This window comes from Anser cygnoides, chromosome Z (genome assembly GCF_040182565.1).
Source record: "Anser cygnoides isolate HZ-2024a breed goose chromosome Z, Taihu_goose_T2T_genome, whole genome shotgun sequence".
In the NCBI taxonomy this organism is placed as follows: Eukaryota; Metazoa; Chordata; class Aves; order Anseriformes; family Anatidae; genus Anser; species Anser cygnoides.
Window position 1 is genome coordinate 2,400,516 of NC_089912.1, and position 13,543 is coordinate 2,414,058.

Sequence of the window (13,543 nt, forward strand, 5' to 3'; positions counted from 1 at the left end):
CTGGTTGTAGCCATCGCGGTGTGAATCTCTGGGACTCGGTCACAAGATGCTACTTTTCATGGGAAAGTGCATTTCTCCTGTCCCCGAGAAACATCACTAATTGTTTTCCTTTTTTTTTTTTTTTTTTTTTTTTAACCTCTCTAGGAATTTCATTCAGAAGTACAAATGGAAAGTGTCACATCTAAAACCGCGTGGAGCCACATATTGCACCGTGCTCGAGTCAGCCAAACCAAAAATAACCTGCCAAGAATGTGTGCATCCACCGCACACTTGGGCAGAGCGAAATCTCAAGGAGCCGAGGGATGGGTGCGTGTGTGTGTGTGTGTGTGTGCCTGTGCACGCATTTGTGGGTGTCTGGATCCTGCGGGACGTGTGTGTGTGTGCGCCGCGGTGTGTGACCGCAGCATCCTGACGTGCGCGACAAAGTGTGAAAAATGTACTTCTCGAGAAACTTGGAAGGAGATGTCATTTATCATTGTAACCATCATAATACCACAAATTTTCACTTTTCTGTTCCATTTCGGATTGCATGTGTTTGTGAGTATTTCACTAGATCAGTGACAGCTCTTTATTTGCATAATTATATGCTCTGGTCTGAAGAGAAAACTAACCCCCAAATTTCATGGGTCACCAAACTGCGACAATCAATGTTTTATCACGTATGCTAAGCAAAACCTAAGGAGCTATATGAAGTTTCTTGGGTAGTTTTTGCTCCTCAGAAAATTAAAGATTTTGTGCCTCCTGAATAGATGCAAAATCTTCCCGGGCTCTTTGTAACTCAGCTCCGTTTGAAGGCGAAACCAGAGATTAGTGCGTAGATCTGGATTTGAGACCCACTAGCATTACTACTTCAAAGTAGACTCAAACAAGCAGCTTTGCCGCATCTCTAAATTTCGCCGTGCTCAGCACGGTCCCCTAAATGGCAGGAACAAAATGGCAGGAACAAAAAGTGGCCAAACGTGACGGCGAGGACAGCATAGCCCAGCCCGCGCCGACCGCCGGCTGCAGTTTCGCCCCTTAGAGACGTTTTATTCCCCCTGATGGGTGTGAAGACAGAGGCGGAGAAAACCCTGGCCCAGTTTGCGTGGCTCCAGCAGCGCGCAACAACCGCACAAGGTGGCACAAGTCTGGCTCCCGATGGAGCAGGGAGGAGCGGGTTTGGTGGTGGGAGCCGGGGTCGGTGGGGCCGGCCAGGAGCCCCTCCTCCCTCCTCGCCCGCTGGAAATGCCTTTGAGTTGATATATATAAAAATAAATAAAAATTAAAATGCGAATAAATGCAGAAGTGAACGTTTTCATTGACACCTGGGGGGACCTCTCAGGCTGGAGGTGAGCTGCGGGCCCCGGTCCACGCCGCCCTGGTTTAACTTTGGGACTTTGCAGGGGGAGCACCTGCGGCTTGCAGCCCTGCCGGGGTCCCGCACGGTTTTTGGGCAGCAGACCCCTGCCCCAAAAGTCTCACTCGCTGCCAGCACCGCTTCCCGGCCCCGTGCCAGCAGCGCTCAGCCCCTGGTCATTTTTATTATTATATTTTTTTTATTTCTGGGGGAGGTATTTACTATTTTCCCGGGGGAGCTGGGTGGATTTCCCGGGAACTTTGGGCGAGTTTTGCCTCCCCGGCGGCTCCCACGCGCCAGCACCGCCTTCTCCCTTTGCCTGAAGGAGGTGAAACACGAGTGGGAAAGGCGAGAGGTGCCTGCCCGCCCCCCGCTGCCCCTAGGACCCCTCAGCTGGGGTCAGGCAAATGGGAATATTTCCGGGGGCCGGCTCCTCGGGCTGATTTGTCCCGGCGGAGACAATAGCAGCAGTGATTTCCCACTAAACGCGGCGCAGGAGAGAGCTGACCCTTCTCTGGAAAGGCCTGGGTCTTTTGTCATTTCCATTCCAAGCCCTACCTAATCCCCTATCGACTGGCAAGGGACCGTCCGCAGACTTGTGCCTTCACACTCCTTCCTTAAAGCTGCTAACCCCGGCACCATTAGACAAATACCCCTCCCGCGCATCTTCACTCCCCTCCCGGGGCCGTTTTACGCCTTCCCTTTGCCAGGCTGGCTCGCCACACGAAGAAATGCAGTTTTGTTTTGCACAGCGAAGCAGATGATGCGAGGAGCCCTCCTCGCCCACCGCAGCAGGCGGCACAGAATTGCCTCCCCCCAGCACGGATCCTGCCCCTGCGGTTCCCCGTGGGGTGCAAAAAGGCACCAGCGGTACTCGGGACCCGTAAATACTGGCCCGGTGGTTCTCAGCAAATACCAGGCGAGGTGTTGCCACTTTGATGATCGCTTTTGCCAGCTTTTCCTGGTTTTCGGTCCCTTTCTTGCAGGTGTAAACCTTACTTTTGTTCCCACCGAGGTTCTTGCTAATTTAATTAAGAGCCAGATTTGGGTCGTTCTCGGATGGGGACCGGCTGAGCTGTTTGGGAGATACTCCCCTCTTCGAGTGCGCTTGGATTTTATTTTTATTTTTGTATTACCATTAAGGTTACCAATAAAATCTGGATGCGAAGTGGTTTTCCTTGGCACTTTCAGCCAACTCGGGGTACATCTTCGGGAGGGCTGGGGACACCCGAACCGCAACGGACAGGGGCTGCGGGGGGATCCTTGTGGCATTTTAGGCGGGTTCCCGACATAAAGCGACCTCCTGGGCTGGGGCAAAGTTCCCGAAAAGCGGCGAATGTGCGGATGGGTCAGGGAGCACCCGGGATGGGATGGGATGGGATGGGATGGGATGGGATGGGATGGGATGGGATGGGATGGGATGGGATGGGATGGGATGGGATGGGATGGGATGGGATGGGATGGAATTGTGATGGGGTGAGGTGGGATGGGGCTGAAGTGAGAGGTGTGGGATGGGATTTGGAGGGGATTTGGATAGAGTGGGATGGGAGGAATGAGATAGGATGTGATAGAATTGGGATAGAATTGGGATGGGATGGGATGGGATGGGATGGGATGGGATGGGATGGGATGGGATGGGATGGGATGGGATGGGATGGGATGGGATGGGATAGAATTAGGATGGGATGGGATTGTGATGAGATGGGGTGGGTGGGATGGGGCGGGTTGGGGGTTCCTCTCTGGCTCCGAGGCGGGCGGCGAGGGCCGGGCTTTGCGGCGCTCGGGGCGGGCCCAGCACCACGGACAGCGCCGGGGCCGCCGCCGCCGCCGGGGCGTGGGGTCCGGGGCCCGGGATCTGGGGTCCCCGCCGTTCCGACGGGGTCGTCGCCCCGGTGGCGGACGGGGGCGTGGGGAAGGGGTCGCCGGATGCCCCCCGGATCTCCTCCCTCGGGAAGCGGACCCCAAGAGGGAGGTCTACGACAAGGGGAAAAGGGGAGGTGGGGGACACCCCCTCCCCGTCCGCCGTGCTCCCGGCGCCCCCCGGCGCCCCCCCGCTGTATCAGAGCCCCCTCGGAGGGAGGGGGAGGGGAGGTGGGGGTCGGTGGCTGCGCTGCAGCCACTTCGGGCAAAACTCTCGGGGGCCGGGTGCTCCCGGGCGGGAGAAGGAAAAAGGAGGGGAAAGGGAGGGAAAAAAAGGAAAAAGAAAAAAGTTGATTGCCTGTTACACTCCCCCTCGGCTCCTCCCGGGGCTGCGGCAGAGGGGCGGGGGGGGCAGCCCGGTCCTGATCCTCGGTGCCAGCATCCCCCGGCTCCGGGGGCCCAGCCCCGGCCCCGAGCGGCTCCGCCGGGGGAGTCCTGGCGCGTAGCCCCCAGACCCGGGAGGCACCGGGAGCCTCTCCCCCTCCCGCCCCACCCGGATCCGCAACCGGCAGCGGGGACAGACACCCGGGGGGGTACCTGGTCCTCGGAGAGCCCCTCCCGGGACACTCCCGGCCCCGGGTCCTGCTGGCGGTGCCGGGGGTCGCGAATCCGTTTGCTCCGTGCCTCCACCCGGCAGCCCGCCGCCGTGGCTTCCCGGGGGGGCCGCCGTGCTGGACGTCGTTTGGGGACCCCCCGGGGGGTCTCGGGGTCGCCCCCCGCCCCCTGTGTGTGCCCCCCCTTGCCTCAAGCCCCCAGGGACTCAGCGCTCCACCGAGGGGTGCGGGATGCCCCCGGGACGGGACCCGCGGCGGCTCCGGGGGGCATCGGGGGGTGACCCCGCTGCGGGAGGGGCCAGGGCGATTTCTCCGAGCCCACCTCCCCCCGGACCCCCCAGAGCAGAGGGCTTCGCCCAACGACTTCAGCACAGAGGGAGACACCTGCATCAAAGGCTTCGCCACACGCGCACGAAACCGAAGGCTTAGATGTCTTGCGGCGCTGAATATTCGTCTAGAATGTTTTTTTTTTCTATTTACCCTTTTAATTTATTTTTCTTTCTTTTCTCGTCTTTCTTTATTCTTCTCCGCTCTTTCTTTATAAATAAATATACACGTATACGTATATATATTAAGGGAAGACGGAAACAGAGTTGGAACCCCACTGCGCCTTCACAATGGTCGGGAAAATTCACCCCCGGTTCTCCACCGAGCCCTGTGCTCTCCGAGCTCTTTGAAAGCAAACGCAGGCGCTGGAGTTTCGTTCGGATCCACTCCAACTTTTTGGATTTGGCCCCTGAGTGCCCAGACTTTGTTGCGTTTCATGGCGTTTGTTTTTATTCCCTGTTTTTTGTTTGTTTGTTTGTTTGTTTTTAGATCCCTAATTCTCTGCCTCCCTTCCCAGAACAGGGTCCCCTCCTGCCCCTTAGCCCGCGTCCCCCCGCGCTGTCCCCACTCCCTGCGCGGGACAGGCAGGGTCGTTCACAAGCATTTTGACCCGTGAGGGCTCCCCTTCTCTTGGGGAGCATTAAAAACTTTCCCCTACGAATAGGGCAAAATGTATTTTATTTGTCTTTCTGGAGACTTTTTTTTTTCCCCCTTTTCTCTTCAAAAGGAATAAACAAATCTCCCCCAGCCCGAGGAGGAGCGCCGGGACCCCCTTGGTGCTTTCCTCGCCCCCTGCTCCTGTGACCCCCCGACGCCGTTTGGCATGGCTTCTCCTCCTTTTGGCCATTTGTCAGTGTCGCATCCCCGCTGCCAGCCGACGGGCAGCGAAGCGGCCGCGCGTTTCTGGCCCCGCACGCAGCGGGGAGGCCCGTCCCCAGCTCGGTGCCCACCGAGACACCCCCTCGGGCCTTCAGCCCCCTTCCCCGGGCTCCACAAGTAACAGAGCAATAAAGGGGGCTCCAGCCCACACCTCCAGGCGTGCAGCGGACCCATTTTTGTTCCTGTCGCCGTGTCGCGACAGGCGATGTGTGCGAGAGGGGACCCCCCGCTCCCACCCCAGCGGCCGAGGCAGGGGAGATGGGGGGGGCAGCAAAGGGGGCGAACTGCGGGCGGGTTGGGGTCACCTTCAGGCGCAGCCTTCCTCCCCAAAGCCCTCTCCCCGCCGCAGTCTTCCTCATCGCGGGCTTGGCGGGGACGAGCATGCGAGGTCCGCGGTGCGGATGGGAGAGGGGGCAGGAAAATCAGAATCGGACCCCTGGGTGCCGGGGGTTCTTCGGGAGAGGGGTGCTGGGGGTTACGGGGAGGGCTGTGCGACCCCAGGTGCTGCCTGCCCCGCCGTGCCCGCTGCCTGAAACGAATACCTGGAGAGAAATGCAGAGCTCGGGGCAGGCTTAGCTCCGCCGGAAGGGCAAGTGCCAGGGCTCTCATTCCAGCTAGACGAAGGGCATTGTTTTTACTCCTATTTTATTTTTATTTTATTTTATTTTATTTTATTTTATTTTATTTTATTTTATTTTATTTTATTTTATTTATTTTATTTTATTTTATTTTATTTTATTTTATTTTATTTTATTTTATTTTATTTATTTTATTTTATTTTATTTTATTTTATTTTATTTTATTTTATTTTATTTTATATTTTATTTTATTATTTTTATTATTTATTTATTTATTTTCAGAAAGGTAAATGGGATTTGCTAGCATTTAAGGAACTGGAGTTAGAACAAAAGCCAAACTCTTTAGCATGTACGTTTTCATTATCAGCTTTCAACCTTGCAAAACTAGAGCCATTTGCTTAACTTAATCCGTAATATATGTTTGCAACAGTAGCAGATTTTTTTGGTGTGTGTGGTTTGGATCTGATCAAGTTGTAAATTTTCCGCCTTAGGTTTTCAGCGCCTCCTAGTTACAGCCTAACACCTATTGAGGGAGAGAGAGACTCCACAAAGATCCCACGGCACCAAATCCGAATAATCCGATCCGAAATCCCTAATAAAGTTTACCAATCAGGCCACTCAAACTCCTCCGGATCCCTCCCGCCGAGGAAGGAGCCGCCACGCTCCCGAGATGAGCCGAAATGAGCAGCCCAGCATCTCCCTCCCTGTGCCTCGCCTGCGGGAGCGCTCCGCAAGACAGCGCTCGGTGATTCACTGTTTACTATTACTTTTCCCCATCTCACAGGCCACTTTCCTTAAGGTGTTGCAGGATTGATGCAAATGATGGAAACCTCCCTGTTCAATTACTGGCAGCAATAGCAACAGCGCTGGTGATGATAACGTCGCAGCCCGATGGGCTAAGACAATGCCCGCTCTTTGTCAGTTTGATCTCCTCCAGTAACTTTTTAGCGGTTTGTCTCGCAAAGAGAGGGTTTCTTCTGCCCCAAAACGCCGTTTACTGTTTAAATGCGGGAATTGGGAAGAAGCCCTAGCAATGCTGAGGGTGTATTTGGGAGGGATGCCCTCGCTGCCTAGAGCTCGGTGTTGTCCATCCCCACAGCGGGTGCTGGCGCTCGCCTTGGGGAGAAATCCTCAAAAACGCCCACACCACGCGCAGCCCTGTTGGGACCAGAGGCCCGTGTTTGATTTCCCGACCCTTGAAACCCATCACAACTGTCCTGCGCGCTTCGTGGCAGCGCGGCACGGAGCTCCTCTGCGCTCCCACCGAGCCCACACCCGCGGAGCCGCCTACACCGCTCCGCGCCCGCGGACACGCGTGGGCACCGGGGGGCTCCCCCGCGCCCCCTTTCCACCTCCCCTTGAGCTGTGCCGGGCTGCGGGGCACTCCCCCGGGCTCGCCCCGCTCCGCTTCCCCCCCCCGAGGGCTGCGCGGGTTTTGCGCGGCCGGCATCGCGGGCGCGGAGCCCCCCGCGGGCGTAGGCGGGCAGCGCGGCGGTGCCGCGAGGCGGAGCGCCACCTAGCCCCCGCCACGGGAACCGGCCACGGTGCGGCGGCGGCGCGGAGAGGCGCGGAGGGGCCGCGCTCCCCTTGCCAAGCCCCATTCCCCGTCCCGCCGCAGCGGAGAGGGGGGCGCGGAGGCGGCTCCGCTCGGCACCCGGGAGAACCCCTCCGGTCTTTGTCCTTCATTTGTCCGGGGGGTTATTAGGATAATCTATTTCTCCGTCTTCGCTAATTAATTCCGCGCGAATGCGCTGCGCCACACGCGTGTCGGCGCGCACCTGGCTGGCAGTCATCGGCCCTCAGGGCTCGCCGTCCGGAGAGCTGGCCGGGGGGCGGAAATATCCGAAATTCCCGGCCCGGCCACCCGCAACAATGGCGCGTTCCCAGCAGGGACCTGGGTGCGCCCGGAGAGCCAAGGTGGTTTGGCAAGGGGGACAAAACGGGATGCGCTAAGTGCTGCGTGACAGCCGCAGTGGTGCCGGGAGTGAAACTTGGAAGCCGAAAATGCCCTTACCTGCAAACAAACAAACAAACAAGCAATCAAAGTTTGCTGTGTGTTTAGATCCGCCTTCCAAAGAGAGCAAAACAAAGGCAGAGCGAACATTAAATCTCCGCTCCCGCTCCCGTCCCGTGAAGGGTCACCTTTCTTTTCTGGAACTTGCAGGGCTCCAGGGGAAAATAAATAATTAAGTGGATAGATAGATAAAGTAGTAAATAAATGCTTCTACCTCGTGTTTGCTCTATTTCGGCAAAAATAACCCAAAACGTCCGTGGTGTGTAGACACCAGAGCAGGTCTGCAAGGGCATCTGGAGCGTTCCCACTGCTGCGGAGCCACATCAAGTCACTCGTCCGAGCCCTGTCCTTGCGTTTGGAAGGAAACGACTGACACCAGTGAACGGCTGTGTGTCCAAGTATCTTTATTGTCACGTCCTTTAAAAATTTTACTTGGTAACTTCAAAATTTTCAATCAGATACAGACATTCCATAACAGAAAGCCATGCTGCTTTCTGCTCTGCAATAATGCTTTTGTTGTTTGAGGGTTTTAATAACTTATTGATTCATGTTTTATGTACATCAGAGTGCAAAAATGTTACTGCAAGTCTCTTTGGCTTGTTTCTTCCCTTCCTTCTTTTTTCTCTCTTTCTCTCTTTCTCTCTTTCTCTCTTTCTCTCTTTCCTTCTTGTCTTTCTTTCTTTCCTTCTTTCTTTCTTTCCTCCTTTTCTTCTTTCCTTCCTTCTTTATTTACCTTTCCTTCCTTCCTTCCTTCCTTCCTTCCTTCCTTCCTTCCTTCCTTCCTTCCTTCCTTCCTTCCTTCCTTCCTTCCTTCCTTCCTTCCTTCCTTCCTTCCTTCCTTCCTTCCTTCCTTCCTTCCTTCCTTCCTTCCTTTCTTTCTTTTCTTTCTTTCTTTCTTTCTTTCTTTCTTTCTTTCTTTCTTTCTTTCTTTCTTTCTTTCTTTCTTTCTTTCTTTCTTTCTTTCTTTCTTTCTTTCTTTCTTTCTTTCTTTCTTTCTTTCTTTCTTTCTTTCTATCTTCCTCTTCCTGTCTTCCTGTCTTTCCCTCTTTCTTTCGTTCTTTCCCTCTTTCTTTCCCTCTTTCTTCCTTCCTTCATTCCTTCCTCCCTTCCTTCCTTCCTTCCTTCCTCTCTCTCTCTCTCTTTCTTTCTTTCTTCCTCTTCCTGTCTTCCTGTCTTTCCCTCTTTCTTTTGTTCTTTCCCTCTTTCTTTCCTTCTTTATTTCTTCCTTCCTTCCTTCCTTCCTTCCTTCCTTCCTTCCTTCCTTCCTTCCTTCCTTCCTTCCTTCCTTCCTTCCTTCCTTCCTTCCTTCCTTCCTTCCTTCCTTCCTTCCTTCCTTCCTTCCTTCCTTCCTTCCTTCCTTCCTTCCTTCCTCTTTCTTTCTTTCTTTCTTTCTTTTTTCCTTCCTTCCTTCCTTCCTTCCTTCCTTCCTTCCTTCCTTCCTTCCTTCCTCTCTCTCTTTCTTTCTTTCTTTCTTTCTTTCTTTCTCTCTCTCTCTTTCTCTTTCTCACTTTCTCACTTTCTTTCTCTCTCTCTCTCTCTCCCTCTCTCTTTCTCTCTCTCTTTCTTTCTCGTCATTAATCTTTTTCCTTTTCTTTTCTTTCTATCCCTTTACCTTCTCTCTCTTTCCCTTTTCCTTTCTCTCTCTCTTTGTTTTTCACTTTTTATCTCCCTACCCCCCATTTATCTCCCTCTCTCCATCCCCGTCAGTATGTGGGGAAGCATATTGAGATGCGGTGGGACCACAACGCCCGAGGTGCCGTGTCCAGCAGGTGCACCCCATTTCCTCTCCGTGGCACCCTGCAATGGGGAGCCGCCCTTTCGCAGCCCCGCTTCCCGCTGGGGCAGCGCCCTGCGCGCCCTGCATCTGCCCCGTGATGCAGAAATGATGAAATTAGCACAGAGATAATAACAGTATTGAGCTGTTCGGGCAGGTTACGCTGCTTAACCCCGGCGCAAGGCAGCGGGGGCGGCTGTGACGGGCACCCCGCGGATCGGGGCCGGGGGGGGGGAGTCTCCGTGCGCCCCCCCGGGGCTGCCCCCGGCCCCCGGCGGGTCCCGAAGCGGCGGCGCGACCGGGGCAGGGGCCAGGGGCTGCGCCCGTATCGGGGCTGGGCTCGGGGGCGACGTTTTTAAATCTCGGGCTCCACCGGCGAGGTTTCCTCCGACGTGGAAGGTTCTCCGAGACAGGGAACCCAGCTGTTTAATTTAACATTGATTTATTGCTTTTAAAAGTAAATTTACACACATGCCAACAGCACTCCGTTTTGTTTCCCCAGACCCAAAGATTTATTTTCTACTTAGCGCTTGTCTGACAAAACAATGTCCTTTAACTTTATTACACATCGATGAGGAAATCTGTCTTATTTTTGGTAGGATTTATTGCTCTGTTACTTGTGGAGCCTTTTTGTGATACAGCAAAAGCTAAGGTCAGAAAATAAACACCAAGTGAAAGCCGGGCAAAGAAGCAAAAGCCAGTAAAGGTAGCAGCAGCTAGTTGGTGATGTTATCGCCCCTGTTGGAGTCCATCTGCAGCCAGGACCACGATTAGGAGAGGGGGAAATCATTTTAACTTGGCGCACGCAGGTAGGTGGTTGGGCTTTTTGTTTTGTTTTGTTTTGCCTGTCTGTGGTGTTGACTGGCTCTTCCTTCATTTGCAGCAGCAAAGGGTCCCTAATGTCTCATGGCTCTCTGTAAAGACAGCCTGTGAAACCTATCTGTAATTGTTGAAGGGAAAAAAATGCGGGGTTATCCACACCACGCTGTCTTACCTCTGCGCAGTAAACTCCCAATTACCAGATCTACGTGATGGCTGAACTCGGGGGAATTACACTGTACTTTGAAGCAGCTTTTACGGTACAGTTCATCTACGTTTTAGTTTTCTTTAGTTCTCATTAAAAGGCCACTTTCTTCTTTTCACTGATATACCACTGTCTTTGTGTCCTTCATTTCACACTCTCAGGGGAGAAAAAAAGTTCTCAGATCTTATCTGAGGGGGTGGGATGTAGTAATAATAACAATAACAACAACAACAACAATAATAACAACAACAACTACTACTACTACTACAACTACTACCACTACTGTTAGTACTACGACTGTAACTACTACTGCAACAACTACCGGATTTCTTATTGTTTCCCCTTTTTCTACTTTAGTGCAAATCTTTTATTTTAAATCAGGGCTTGTTGATACTAACGAAAGGTCCTTCGGTAGGACAGTGGACGGAGGGATACTCCAGTGGTATGTGAGAAGGTAAAATAGGAGATGGACACAATGTGAACAAATCTCTCTTTCTTTCTCTCCCTCTCCCCCACACATTTTTTTTTTTTTTGGCTGTGTGTTCCAGCCTGAGTCTCACAAACCGATTTCTCGGAGAGGAATCTAATAATCACTTTAGAGATGTTCAAATGAGGACACTCGCTCTTTTCTAGCAGGAAGTAAAGATGTGACAGGTTTTGTTATCGGGGGTATAGCCAGAGCTTTGTAAGATATTCCCTTTCTTTCCCCATAAATACACCATCTTTAAATAAAGACCCCCTGTCTTAAAGCGTGACTCTCCCTGCTGGCTCTGTCCACTTTCTGTCCGGTGTGTCCACATAAATCCAAATTTCATGTCACTTAACATATTTTAATGATTTTACCAACCCAGTCAGACTTGTGTGGGATTTTTTTGTTTGTTTGTTTGTTTGTTTCTTTTTCCCAGGAACTGTACGCGACTTTTCCCTGCTAACCCCCAAGCCCGCTTTTCCCTTGACCAGCCTTGGTGGCAGAGAAAACAAACCACCCCACCAAAGCAAATAAAAGGGGGGCTCAGCGGAGCGCTGGAAATCCTCATTTCCGTATGAGCAGCGGTTTTCTGGCCAGCCATTTGGGGAAAAAGATAAGAAAAAAAAGGAGAAAAAAAAAGAAAAAAAAAAAGGAAAAGAAAGAAAAAAAAAAAGATAAGGAGCCCACTGTCACCCTGTCACTCAGAGCGGGGCTGTTTCCCCCACCTGCCCCATGCCCCAAGGGGCAGGCCGGGCACAGAGGGACCCGGGGGAGTCACAGGGACCCGGGGGGGGCCGTGACCCCCCCGCCCTGTGCCGGCCCTGGCTTGCGAGTCCACCACAGGCAGGGCAGGGTAGGCCCCAGGCGCTGGGGTGCTGCTTGGGCACTCCCAAACTGCGGCCAGCCTGGGTCTAGGGACAGCAAGGGCTTTTTTTGGGGGGTATTGCCCCCCTCACCTCCCCACCCGCTCACCCTGTCCGGTCCCGAGGTGCAGCCGCGACCCCGGGGTGTTCCCCCACCCTGAGCGCCCCGGCTGGGGGTTACCCCCTTCGAAACGCCATGGGAGCATTTAAAAGTCCTTTCTTTCCCTTTTTTTCCTTTTTTTTTTTTTTTTCTGGGGGGTGGGGTGGGGACGGGACACGGGGGGGCGGGGGTCGCTTGGGGTGCTCCCGGACCACCTGCAAAGAGGCCTCCTCTCGCCCAGCGGAGGGTCGCCGCCGCTGCCCCCTCCCCGAACAAGGGGGGGGTCTCGGGGGTGGTGCGGGGGGCGCAGGTAAAGAAAATCCCGGGCGCTGGAGGGGTGTCGAGCACAGCATCCGGGGCCGTGCCCGCGCACGGTTCCGCCTTGATATGCAATTAAATTATAGCAAATTCCTCTTTAAATAATATCGTTGGGAATCCTTCTTTAAGATTCAAGGATGTCTGAGGTTAAGTAGCTTTTAAAACGTCAGCTCTAAATGGCTTATGCAATGAATAGCTACCTTCAAATCCTAAAACCATTATAAATATGCTATACATATGGATGCCAGTTTATCTCTACATATTTCTTTTTAAAATGAGGGAAGCGTTCATAAAAAGCTACTTGGAACACTTTATTTTAGGAAAGCAGATGTTAATTTTTTCACATATCATTTTATGACCAAGTACATGTGTAACATTGGAAAGCATCCAGAGCGCCTCTATTATTTGCTAAATGACTGTTAGTTGAGGCATATTATTCTCCGCATAACCGAGGTATAGGTTATATCAATAAAATAAACATCTGTGACTTTAGCAGGAGAGGCAAAAAAAAAAAAAAAAAAACCAACAGTTCCCATAAAAGTGGGGAAAGCGTTTGTGTAAGGGAAAGCACACCTGCGAGGGAGTAAATTGGCCATTTACGCCGAAAACAGGCGCTGTGCTGTACAGAGAATGGGGAGGGGGGAAAACTCGAGGAGAAAACCGCTGCGGCTCGGTGCGCACCGGGCTGAGGAGCCCGGGGATGCTTTTTCTAGGCGAGGGCTACTCGCCCTGCCCTGGGCAGCGCGGCGTGTAGCTCGCAGGAATGCATCACCCGCAGCTTCCTGCTGTCAGTGGTTAGGGACTCCCGGGGACTTCGAGGGGCTGGGTTTCTCCTCTCGGCAGCGGAACGCCCTGTGTTTGCGGGGAGTTTCGCGGGGGGCTCGGCTCGGTGAGTGCAGCCGGACGCGGTGCGCTGCCGCCGCAATCAGCCGCCTGCGATGCTTAGCGCTAGGGAGGGCAAGCGCGCTGAGCTAGGGTTTAACAAACAGGGGCGTTATTGATCAAATATGAGGGATAAATATGCGTATGTATTATTTATCTGCGCACATACGTAGGCACACGCGCGGCCGTGTGTCATTACCCGGGACGAAGGGAGCCGCCTGCGATCCGGGGACAGCAGCGGCTGCTCCCCGCCTGCCTCAGCCCTGCCCTGCCTTAGGAGGTTTTTTAACACTTTAAAAAAAAAATAAATGCTGCAAATATGAAAAATAGGTCACCGGTAAAATTGGTCCCAGCATGGAGCGTAATTGTAACAAAACGCTGCCGAGTAAAACCGAGGAGCTCACTGGCTGCTGGTAGCCTCGTCGCGAGCCATCTGGTGCGTATTAAAAGCGGCGCTGTAAATATTGCCGAAAAATAATGCATTATCGGCTCCGCCGAGCGCCGG